This window comes from Trachymyrmex septentrionalis, unplaced genomic scaffold (assembly GCF_001594115.1).
Source record: "Trachymyrmex septentrionalis isolate Tsep2-gDNA-1 unplaced genomic scaffold, Tsep1.0 scaffold38, whole genome shotgun sequence".
Lineage (NCBI taxonomy): Eukaryota > Metazoa > Arthropoda > Insecta > Hymenoptera > Formicidae > Trachymyrmex > Trachymyrmex septentrionalis.
The window spans coordinates 78,156-90,898 of record NW_017305547.1 but is presented as its reverse complement, the minus strand read 5'-3'; the positions used below and the strand labels follow the sequence as shown (position 1 = coordinate 90,898).

Sequence of the window (12,743 nt, the reverse complement as noted above, 5' to 3'; positions counted from 1 at the left end):
TCGATGTGAAAGTATGCCGTGACTAAGGAGAGATTTTTCCATTTCGCATTATTTACAAGCGTGTGGCGCTTTCGTTCTTTTCGCGGCACCTCGACACGCGGCCCTTTCTAAACATATCTTTCTAACCCTTCCAAACACTCTCCCGATCATGTTTCTTTCTCTTCTCTTTCCTTTCTTCTTGCGAAGTGCAAAGAGCCCCTCCTCTCGTCAAAACGTGTCTTTATCCTCACAAAGATTTATATTTGTCTTGTGCGGACGGAATATTCACTGGATGAATGTGATATTACGGAATAGTGAATAGTGAATTTTTCGTCTTTTATCACACATGGTTACACAATTTTGTTGAAATATTTCAAAATTTCAACAAAATTGTGTAACTACGTGATAAATATGGATATGTGAAAGTAATTTTGTTAGAGTATCAAAATAATTACGTAGGACGCTCAAGCATAATGAGCAAAGCTGCAAAAAGTATGGACGTTCTAGCAACCAGCTTGAACGTCCTACATTACTTTTTGTCCCACACACAATCAGATTATTTTTAAATATCTAACTAAATTTTTTTATATTCTAAAAAATATTGGTGTGGATTTAACATCATGCGGTGTCGATGTTAATCAGACCGTTTACTATATAGGTGATATCAAGCGTATATATTTTCTATTGTTTGTTAATATTAATACCAACATGATGTGGATTAATACCATAAATGATTGTTTTAAATCCAGACCATAATGATGTTGATATGAACAGAGGTTGTAAATACTTTATGATAATGTTAATATTAAAAACAATAAGAATCTTACTGGATCAAAAATTCAACAATAAGAAATAGAAGTGATGGCCTGAACTACTATATAATATGTACGTGTACATATATATATACCATATTTGTAGTCTAAAAACTTTTTTTACGCTCGTATGGAATACAAAAGATTCGAGTTCGACTCCCGGCCGCGAGGTAATATTTTTCGCAATAAATTTATTTCGCGTTTTTCAGCATATTTATTAATATCTAATTAATACAAATTAACATCTATAATGCTAACATTCTAATATGATGACTGTGTATCATGTTATTAAAATTGCTTGTCGATTTAATTCGTGATATTATTATAGTAGTATAATTGTGTTTATAAGTCCGAAAAATCAATTCGGCGCGCAGTTCAATGACTCCAATGTGATATATATGCATGTACATATATAGTATATATAATATATATAGTAATTCAGATTGAATTATTTAAGCATCAAAGATCTAGCTTTAATCGTTATGACCATCACTTCTATTTCTTATTGCTTAATATTAAAACCTCTAGTGATTGATATCAATCATAGTGCAATATAGATTTAAAACCTGTAGTATTAAATCTACATCATATGTTGGCGTTAATATCTACGAGTACATCAACACAGTGAGAATTATATAGACGTCATATGGAGTTAAATCCACACCAATATTTTCAGAGTGCCTCGGCAAAATTGTTTTTAACGTGTAATTTCACTGCGATATTGCGACTTTGCGGAAATCGCACGGTCTTTAAAGTAGAATGATTAAATTTTTAATGTATAAGATTCTCGCAAAGGAAGATCTTTCTCTCATTAAAATGTCACATATTTAGATTTCCTGTTTTCCTAAAACTGTTGAAAACGCTAGATCCTCCCCAAAGTCTCAATATAGACAGATTGCTTCCGAGCGTTTCCGAGATCATGAAATATCTCTGTCCGCCCACAATGATAGCAGTCTCATAAAAAAAAGATTACGTGATCTCCCTCATTTCCAGTAGTTGAACTCTCAAGCAGTTTTCTCGTAGCGAACGACTTCATTTCGTTCGATATCCCGGATATATATATTACGCAAAATGAAAGTGAGAGCGACACACGGAGATTTACGCACGGGAAAAATAGCCGGCATGCAATAGCCGGCGCTAGTCGAGATGCAGCTTCGGTAATAAAATTACGAAAGTAACATACTTGGGGAAGCGAGTGCCCCGAATAGGAGAGACCCGCGGTAACTCGTTCACCCGACAAGTCCGTCTTTTTCTTTCGAAGGCGAACCGATGCAATCGCGGCGTCGCAATCACGGCACCGCAATTACAGTGACAATAATACGATTTTTTGTTCCACGACGTGAACTATCTCGTATACTACACAGTTACTTGTCGGGAATTGATTTTAATTTTAAATGAGGTAAAAAAAATTATATAAAAGCTGTATAATATTTATAAGCGCGTACGTGAAAGCATGAATTGTGTCCAAGGCTATATGAAGTATCTCGCGACGTGCGATTGTAATTTTAATGATAGATTCTATGAATAACTTGGAATTGATTTTAATGTGTGAATATCTTGTCGCATCAGTAACTCGTGAATTACTCGTATAAGAGATCGTACACCTCTTCGATCAACGATCATAAATCGTATTTGAAAGCTACATATACCTATTTAACTTGTGACATCTTATGTTTGAAAGAAGCTTAAATTATTTTTATTCGTTTATGCGAAAATTGATAAAAAAATAAGCAATTTTGCTAATTTTATTTTCTAAAATCTAAAAATTTTTATAGTTAAAATTTGTTTACGATTATTTAATATAAATTAAATTTGAATAATATCTCGACATTTTCTTACATACATATGTGGTTAATAATATTTAAAATATAATTAAAAATTTTTAATTTAAGAAAAAATATATAAGAAAGATAAATTTCGAAGATTTTAGTTTTTCAGGAAATAATCTTTTTAAGTGTAAATAATTGTACTCATTAAAGAAATCTTTCTATGGTAATTAGATATATTATATAAATAAATAAATATATCGTATAAATATACATATATATGTACATATATCAAAACTATCATATACAGCGTGTCCCAAAATTTTTTACCAAGCGCTCTTGTGTAGATAGAGCGGATTCGATTAAATTGAAAAGTCCTCTATCATTTTGCAATTTTCGCAAAAATTAATAAGATATTAATTACTAAAAATCGCTGAGTATTGGTTTTTAATAATTTTTTATTCTAAATATTATCAATTTTACAAAAAATAGAGAGAACCAGAGAAAAAATTATTTACTTTCTTCTCATAAAATTCTGATATATAATTATATGATATATAATTATATGATATTGTAGATAATTTATTAAATAGATATTAAATAAGATATTAAATAAGAAATTAAATAATTTTTTCAGAATTTTTTAATACGTATTTTTTCATGTTGGTAAAAATAATTGCCAATAAGAAAATGCAGTACTAAAAAGTTGATAAAAAATTCTGAACAAATTCTTAGAGTTCTATGAGAGAAAAATAAATAATGTTTCAAAAAGAAACAATTTTTGTCTCTTGTAGTTTTACTGTAAAGTTGATAGATTTGAGAAAAAAATGATTGAAGACCAATATTCGGTAATTTTTAGTAATTAATATCTTATTAACTATTGCGAATATTGCAAAATGATAGACTTTCGACTCAGTTTAGTCCGCTCTATCTACACAAAAGCACTTGGCAAAAAGTTTCGAGACACCTTGTATATGTAGATATAGAGAAAAAGAGATTTTTTTATTTTTAGGAAGCTTTCATTTTTTTAGTAAATTATGCGGTGTGCCGCAAAGGGTCTGAGTGTATCACGAAAATTTTAGAAAAGATAAAAGGCGTGAAAAAATTCAGAAATAAGTAAAAAAATAAGTGGGACATACGAAATAAATATTTAAAAAATTGTAAAAATTATCTAAATTATATTGTGTTTTTACTTTCTTAATCTTAATCAAAGTAATATTATTATTGTAATAAAATCACTTTTAAAACAAAAATAAAAATTGTAGAACTTTGCTTTTTATTTTTAAATGTGTCAGCAATATCTGATAAAAGATTCATGCTAAACATCGAAGCGTGTATATCGAATATTTGAGAAATTTGGTTTGTTATTTAATATGCCGTGAATTAAAAAAAGTTGTAAAGTGTTCTTAAATATATAATATATTTGTAATCGAATCATTGTATTGTAGCCACATCATGAAGGATTCATTAACACTCTTTTATACTTTTTCCATACTTTAATATATCAATTTATTGCTATTTTCTTCATCATGTATATTTCTGAAAGAAATTTATAGATATGTGACGGATAGATTTCTTTTGTTACATGCGCTGATACTGAACCATGTATTGTTGCGATATTGAGGATTGGAAAGTCGCGATAAGACGATCCCATTCTCGTCTATACTTTCGAGGAACAATCAATTTCCCAAGTTGGTCAAAGAATGCATTGTAGATCGAAGAAATTCAGAATGTAGCAAAGCTATGAATCTCCATAAAATGAATTTCCATAAAAGCGATTAAATGTTGTCTAGTTGTGCTAAAGGATATCTTATATCGCTCGGAACATTTACGTAGTTGCAAACGGATGCAATAACTACATGAAATTCACGTCACATCTGCAAATATATGTACACGTTCGAAGTTCTCGCAACGTTTCTAGTCGCCTTCTTATAGTGATAGGGTCGTGCACTACAATGCTACAGCTGATTCTTTCCTCTTTTGTATTTTTTGTTTCCAAAGCAAAGTGAACTATTGCAAAATCGCGCCGGGTCGTTCATCGTTCCAAGCGATCATTACAGAAAGGGAACCGGGACAAGGTTGCGTTTCTTAAAATGACGTACATAAATCGAGCTTTTATAACGCGCGTATGTCGTGCATATTTATTAAACGTGTTATCGCACATGTGCTAGCGAACCGGAACACACCTTTGCACTATTGCACACCTTTCTATTCCTCCGACATCATCGACTTTTTTCAAGCGTTACTGATCGAAGATGTAAAGCAACGTAAATCCAGAAACGATTTTGAATTGAATAAAAATGCCTTGAGAAATTAAAAATACGCATTCACGTTTTAATTATTAATACACATCAAGTTTATAGAAAGTTATAGAAAAATAGTTATAGTAAAAAATTTATGCTAATATGATTGCGAGAGAAAAATGTCCAAGCATTGCGAAGCAAATGTTACTTATGACGTTTTCTTTGATATTTATTAGTTAAAAAATTTGATTGTGATGATGAAATATATGTTTCTGTGAAATACCTTATTAATTGTAAAAAAAATAAAATAGATGGTTTACTTGCTAGGAATAAAATTTTATTTAGCCGTATTTAAGTAAAGGTTTATTTCAGTAAAATAAATATATTTCTTACGAATAAATGTTTAAGTAACTATTTCTCAGTGTAATATAATTTATAATACACACACAATTTAGATTATATTTAAAATTTATATTGAAAATTTATATTTTAAATGACAGTATAAATATAAAAATAATTAATTCTCAACTTGTTAGTATATGGATTATTATTATTATCATTCAGATTAATGGTTTAATTGTGGAGATAATATTTACTATTAATCGAAGTATAACTTAATTGTACCTGAAAATACGATAGTAATATAAGATAAATCTTTAATCGACTCCCGGACATAAAAAGAAATTCTTCAGAAGGCACTCGCTTCTCCCTAAGAAAAAGTTGACGCTTCGGTTGCTTCACGTATGCAAGCGTGAATTATGTTGCTCTCTACATCGCGATAAACTTTATTACCGTGACATAAATCTGTAATGAGCAGCATACAATCATTATGAATCTGAAATCAAAACATGCGACTGATAACCTAGAGTTGAAAACAAAAGCAAAGTTCAAGTGAACATCTAGCAGTACTTTGAATTTCTTAGAAAGTAATTTTTCTTAAAAGTGAAAGTTATTTGAAAGAGTGCATAAATTAGTATTTATAAGATTGATTTATTCGCAGAGGCAATAAATTCGCAAAGACAATAATTCTGAAGAAATAAATATTTCGTCAAATATAAATCATAAAAAAGAAACCGACCGAGTTAATGTAACTAAATGTAACCTTATGTAACTAAAAAATTTATCAATCATAAATCTGCCAGGATTTGTAAAAAAATTATTGATGTAATATTTGAGTGTCAACGAGTATTTACAATTTACGCAATTTAAGAGTACAGTTATATCAAGAAGTAACATAACTAATAAAGTAGCATAACCAGAATAACAAGAATTAAGTAACATAAGTAAATGACATAATAAGAAATAATATAAACATAAATAGGTATTTATAATGCGTTCTTATTTCAAAATTGTCTTAAGTAATGTCTTAAGCTAATTATGTTAATACAGCTCTGTGACATTTTAAGACTATACTTAAGACAGTCTTAAGTACGGTCTTCATGACATCTTAAGACTGTACTCAAGACTGTTATGTTAGAATTGATTATGAATACCGGCCACAATAGTCCCACTATAAATAATTAGTCGATTAACGTCGATTAATGTCGATTAATGTCGATAGCACAATCAATCAACGTCGACTCGACCATCCATTTCTGATTGATTTGTAAACTGTTTGATAAATAGATTGAATAAAACACACGCGGAGATTACACGATCAAAATTAACTTTTAACGCGGTGAAATTCATGAGGGAGGAAACGAGAGAGGGGGAGCGATTATATTTTACGGGAGAAAAATTTGCGCGAATCAAGAGCTCCGCGGCTATGTGCCGGATGAAATCATACGTCGAGTTTACAATTTGACTCATCGATTTGAATCATTATTATCGGAAGGAACAATGAGACATTTTCATGTTGGGAACGACGGCTCGCGAACGGAGAACGGTGATAGGCAGCGTAACACGCCTCTCGATTGCTCGCTCGATTTCTTCCGTCGAAAATGAAACGGTTACCGTCGACGGCGCGGGCACAGCTCCGATGCCGATCGTGAATAGTCGCGTGCTTTCAAACCGGAAGAGATATCCCATGAGTTAATTTATCGGTTACGGAGAACCGGCCGTCGGCGACGTCGCGCAAATGGGCCTCGGAGGAACGATACCGGACGGTCGAGGGAAGGCCCTCTCTCTTTCCGCGCGCGCGACACCCCCCTCTCGCACTCTATTTTCTCTAATTTAAATAAATTGTACAAGTGTCCCCGCGTTGTGGTCCATTCGACTGGTTCCTCGAAAAATATCTGCCATACCTTTGTCCCGCTATAGAAAGGCAAACAGATCGTTTCATAAGAAGGAACAGTTTTGCTGAAGTATTTAAAAATTTAGCTAGCTATATAACCTATATATGTAGAAGTAATAAAATTTTGTCAAAATAATTATGTAGAGTGCTTAACAAAAAAGCATTGATAACAATAATGCAAAAAATGTTTTAACATTTTAACAAGCTGCGTAATTATTTTAATGGTCCAAGTGAAATTATTTTCAATGTATCTACCTATAAATTTTTTTAGATATCTTACAGTTAAAAATACTAAGTTTTAATAAATATTTATTTTTAATAATTCTAAGTAAATATATATTTATTTGACATAAAATCCATTAATTTGATTTAATTATTTTTTTTTTTTAATTGAGTTAAATACTTATTTACCGTGAGTAAATTTATTTAGTAATACTATTCAAAGAAATGTGTATTAAGATTTAGTAAATTTTTTTTTTTCAGTGCAGCAAAACCGTTCTTTCCGTGTTTCCTGCACGTGTAACCAGCGTAATTTATATGCACGCGCGCTCGCTCTAATTCGCGGTGAGTTTCGCGAGGAGATAGTAACGCGAAACATTAATTTCGCACCATTCGCGTTCAGCGATCGATCGAGGCGCGTAGAATTCGTTCGCGATGTTGTGGCAATAATGCTTGATAAAGGAAAAGAAAGATTATCTTCAGATGATAATCGTAACAATCGAACGGCAGACGCGTGTGGAATAAATTCGCAATAAATTCAGAGTGACTGACAGATGGTGAAGGATGCGACTGCATCTTCACCCTGTCGCGCTTGCTGCGATGTAGTAGCACTGTGAAATTGCTAGCTGACGTTTTGATCGATTGCGACAACATTTCATGTATAGCCAATATCTTTTTTATAAAATATTGCACGCGATGTAGAAATATCTGTATTTTCTAATAACTTTCGTGCTATTTTATTGGCTTTGATTTTTTATATATTTACTTTGATAAAAATCGCTTGACAGCACCAGAAATGTTTATCCAGGTTCCTTTATCGCGCGGATTTTTCAATTTTAATCAATCACTTTATATCGCCTTTCGCAAATTTTAAAAGAAATCGATTAGAAATCAATTTTATTTGAATTCAACAATTCGGTATTCTGCAAAAAATTCTTGTATAATCAATATATTTTTTAAATAAAATATCGCAATGTACAAATATCTGTATTTCTTAATAATTCTCGTTTTATTAGTTTTGGCTTTACATATTTATTTTTTTGTACTTTGATCAAAATCGTCGGACAAAACCGGGGATGTTTATCCAGGTTTCGCGCAAAATTTGATTATTCGATTTTAATCAATTATTTTATATCGCCTTTCGAAAATGTTAGAAATCGATCTTATCTAAATTCAACACTTCGGTGTTCAGAAAATCCTTGTGTAGTCAATATTTTTTGAAATAAAATATTGCGCGCGATGTACAAATATCTGTGTTTCCTAATAACTTTCGTGCTATTTTATTGGCTTTGGCTTTATATATTTACTTTAGTCAAAATCGTCTGACAATACCAGGAATGTTTATCCAAGCTCCGCACAAAATTTTTCGATTTCAATCGATCATTTTATGTCGCACTTTGCAAATGTTGGAAGTTGATCTTATCTGAATTCAACAATTTGGTGTGAAAAACAAATCTTGTTTTTGATACGCTTCGAGCTTTACAGTAATTTGAAAATAAACTTGATAAGCTGAACCAGAAATTAAAAAACAACGGACGTTTTGCAACAACATTTTACAGGGCTTTCTTTTCAAAATGATTTTCTCGGTGCGACGAAAATGATCAATGGAGGAGGCCTTTGCGAATATCAGCAGCGTCCCCTCGCTACGGATTTGTCGATTAGTAATATGCAATTCCCACCGACCCTCCGAGGTCAACAATTTGTTACGGGGACGGGGATGTTCAAGGAATACATCAACAGCGCGGTTGATTGACCCGCTGTTGGAGAGCGATACTTTTTACAACCGAGAATCTGAAATCTTTGCTCTGCCACGTGAAGTTGCGTGAATTGTGTCCGGAATAAAATGTAAATATCATTGGCAGATTACGCATTTAAGTAAAAAAGAAAAGAAAGAGAAAAGTAACGTTCTTTTTTTGCCGACATTTGGATATCACGTTCAAAGTTGACATGCTTACTGCTGCAGCTGATAAGTAATTATCGCGTCACAGTTACACGAAAAGAACGATTTTGCTCTACGTGATGATAATTTTTCAAACTTTTGGCATTCTAGCAACCAGTGAGCATCTTATGTAATTTGATATTCCAACATTATTTATAACTTATTTATATTTTTAACTTTATATCTGACGCTAAAATTTTAGATACTTCAGCAAAGTCGTTTTTTTTTTTCGTGTATTACATCTGTAACCGATCATATTACAAACTTGTAATGCACGATATATATGACGCAACATAGTTTTTGTCGATAAGCTGTTTTCTCAAGTTTCACGATTATCTCGAGATTTAAAATATAACAACATGATAAAAAGAAACATGTCAAAGTACATGGATACAATTTATTTTATTTTGACTTGATATTGCGATTTATTTTGATGAGTCCGTTAGGTAGAAAAATTCTTTTATCTCATAAAAATTTCCTTGTAGATCCTTGACACGTTTTAAATTTTACGCAACCTGCACGATATTGTCACTTCCAAAAAATTCCGCAGCTCCACAAAATAACCGATTCCCATTATGGCCGCCGTCATTTTATTATTTAGAGACGGTACAATGGCCTCTAATAAGATAATAAGTTCTGAGACAATGAGTTAACACGAATGAGTCGACGGCGGCGGGGTTTATAACGCCGTAAATGATGACTAAGGCTTGCACTAAACTACGCGGGCATAACATAATCGTAATAACAAAAGCACTTCCTGTTTACACACACAGTAAGCAGCACTTTTCTGCGAGAGAGATTTTAATAAGAAAATACAATGCGAAGATTAGCTTATTAATTAATTTCTCCAAATGTGAAAATATATATTCCATAAAAGCTTTAGAGATCGTTTTCCCTTTTTGTCAAAATCTCAATCTTGTTATTATAGATTCACAGTGCAATGGAAAGAACGACTTTGCTGAAGTATTAAAAAATTTAGCAAGATGTACAGATTTGAAAATAATTTTGTTGGACTATTAAAGTAATTATGAAAGATTCTCAATTGCTACACTGAAAACAAAAGCCTAGTAATAGTTGCTAAATATTGAGTAAAATAATTTCAATATAATGTTTCGTAATATCCATAAATAATTTTACTTTTCTAAATGTTCAGTAATTATTACGAAACGGTTGGTTATATTATTATTATTATTTTCGATAATATTTACTAAATATTTGTATAGAAAAGTAAAATTATTTTTGGTTATACATTAACATTTTATTAAAATTACTTCGTTTAGTAGCTATTAATCAGATTTTTTTTATAATCCGGTAAAAAATTTTTCAAGCATGAATATGTGTAAATATGTATAAACATATATAAATATTCATAAACATGTATAATCATATATGAAATATATCCATACATGATTATATGCCCCTCTTTCTTTTGTAAAATTACTGTTTAGTGTAAGAGAAATAATAATAGTAACGTGAAAACATTAAAAATAATCGAAAAGGTAATTTTTCACATTTGTTTTAGAAAAAAAGGGTACCTTTCATATTTGTTTAAGAAAAATTAAGTTTGAAAAAAATGCAAAAAAATTAGTTATATATAATTATATATAAAATTATGCATAATTGTATATGAATAATTGTAATTTTTTTTACATTTTTCCAAACTTGTTTTTTCCTAAAACGAGCGATGCGAAAATGATCTTTTTAATTATTTTTTATGTTTTCACATTACTAAGCTATTATTGTTTCTATTACACTAAAAAGTAATTTTTCAAAAGAGGGAGAGGGGTGTATGAATATGTACGGACATATTTCATATATGATTATACATGTTTATAAATATTTATGTATGTTTATGCATATTTATACGTATTCATGCAAAAATTGAAAAATTTTTTACCGGGACTATCAAAACTTTTTACAGCTCAACTTTTTATTACTCTCATTACTTGAATTCCCTAACGTAATTATTTTAAACCAACAACTATCTACTTAAATTTTTAGATATTTTAACAAAATCGTTCTTGTCGTGCAGTTTCGTAAACTTTGGAGAGAAAAGTCAACTCGACCATAGCCAATTCTATTGCAAGAGCTAAGCGTTTTTATACCGATCGCTGTAACCGTATCCGCGTGTTAACTTGTAATAGTTTGTAACGAATGTTACGGACGGCTTGATAGACGATTACGACTCGTTTAAGCGTCACTACTTACCGAATAATACGGATTGTGTAATTAATTCTAGCTCGTTAATTGCCTCGTGGCAAGTCCGTTTTCCTTGTCTTCACTTTCTATAATTATTTCTATTCTGCTTTCTCTCCTCAAAAGCGTGAACACGTAAACTTATATCGCTCTTAGATTCCAAAAGGACGTTAAGTATAAGGAAGAGTATCATTACGTCCAAATCAGTATAACGTTTAATTAAAGTGTTAATTAAAGTATTAATTAACTATTTTTATTGTTAATTTGTTTTCGTCTTTTGCTTCTCTCAATTACATCTGATCTATTGTACCTTAACATCGCGCACACTAAGAAATTTAAAAAAATATATAGAAATCTGTAAAAATACAAAGTTATTGACGCAAACATATTTTTTACCACGTTCCATTGAAAGTTAGGCAAAGAACGTAAATAAAAATGAAAAAAAAAAAGATTCTAACGGAAAGTGCAGAGAAAGCAGAAGAGCGCTACGGATTCACTCGCATCTTCAGTTACGAGTGCGCAAAAAATCTGGATCAATTCCCGCTTGAAATCATCAGGATCGATCGCCGACAATTACCTTGCTCCTCAGCCGGATGCGTGTTAAACCCTTCACAAACTCTCCACAATAAATTTTGTCACCATCAACTGGATCTTCCGGCGGTATCCGAGCCGATATCGATCCCTCTCTCTCTCTCTCTCTCTCTCTCTCTCTCTCTCTCTCTCTCTCTCGCGCCTCTCCCTTCTTCTCCTCGCCTCCTTTTCTTCTTCTCTTCCTCGCGGTGGCACTTCGTCGCGTGTACCTCTTCGGTCAAACAGACGGATAGGAATCGGCGGGAAAATTACGTTTTTTTTTCACCTGCACGTCCTCGTCCGCCCGCGTGTCATGATCGATGATCGAGAATTCGTTTGCCGAGGCGAGCGTGAAGGCAAGCGCGCGGGCCGAACGTCGTCGCCGGGAAGCGGGATACGGACTGACTGCTCGCCGCTCGGCGAGTTGCCTCGCTCGAGATTCGAGATTCCGCTCCGTACCTGCTTACGCTCTCGCCCTCGTGCCTGCCGCGCGCGTCCGCTCCGTTCCGTTCCTCCGCTCGAAGCTCGTGGGCTCGCGCGAGAGCGATCTACGGGATCTACGCCGAGGGAGAAGCGTCACGAAGAGGAAGTTCGCCCGCGTTGAATTTCGAGAAGCTACACACCTCACCTGAATCTCGAGGAAATTCCTTCGTTTATCAGAGAAAATCCGCCCGGCGAGATTTGAAAGCTCTTTGCGAGCCGTTTGAAAATCCCTCCTTTTTTTTTACTGCGTTAAAAAGTCTTAACGCATATTTCTTTTTGAATAGTAAATAAATGTTTACTCAA

At 32.5% G+C, this 12,743-nt stretch overlaps 1 protein-coding gene across 1 annotated transcript in view; it reads right to left on the bottom strand.

Annotated features, from left to right (window-relative positions):
• LOC108750891 (patched domain-containing protein 3) overlaps positions 1 to 12,373 on the bottom strand; it is a 28,740-nt gene extending 16,367 nt beyond the window's left edge. Inside the window, exon 1 of the mRNA XM_018490730.1 lies at positions 11,965 to 12,373. The gene's annotated coding sequence lies outside the window, so the exon portion shown is untranslated. The remainder of the gene's footprint in view (positions 1 to 11,964) is intronic.
• Positions 12,374 to 12,743: the final 370 nt, after the last annotated feature.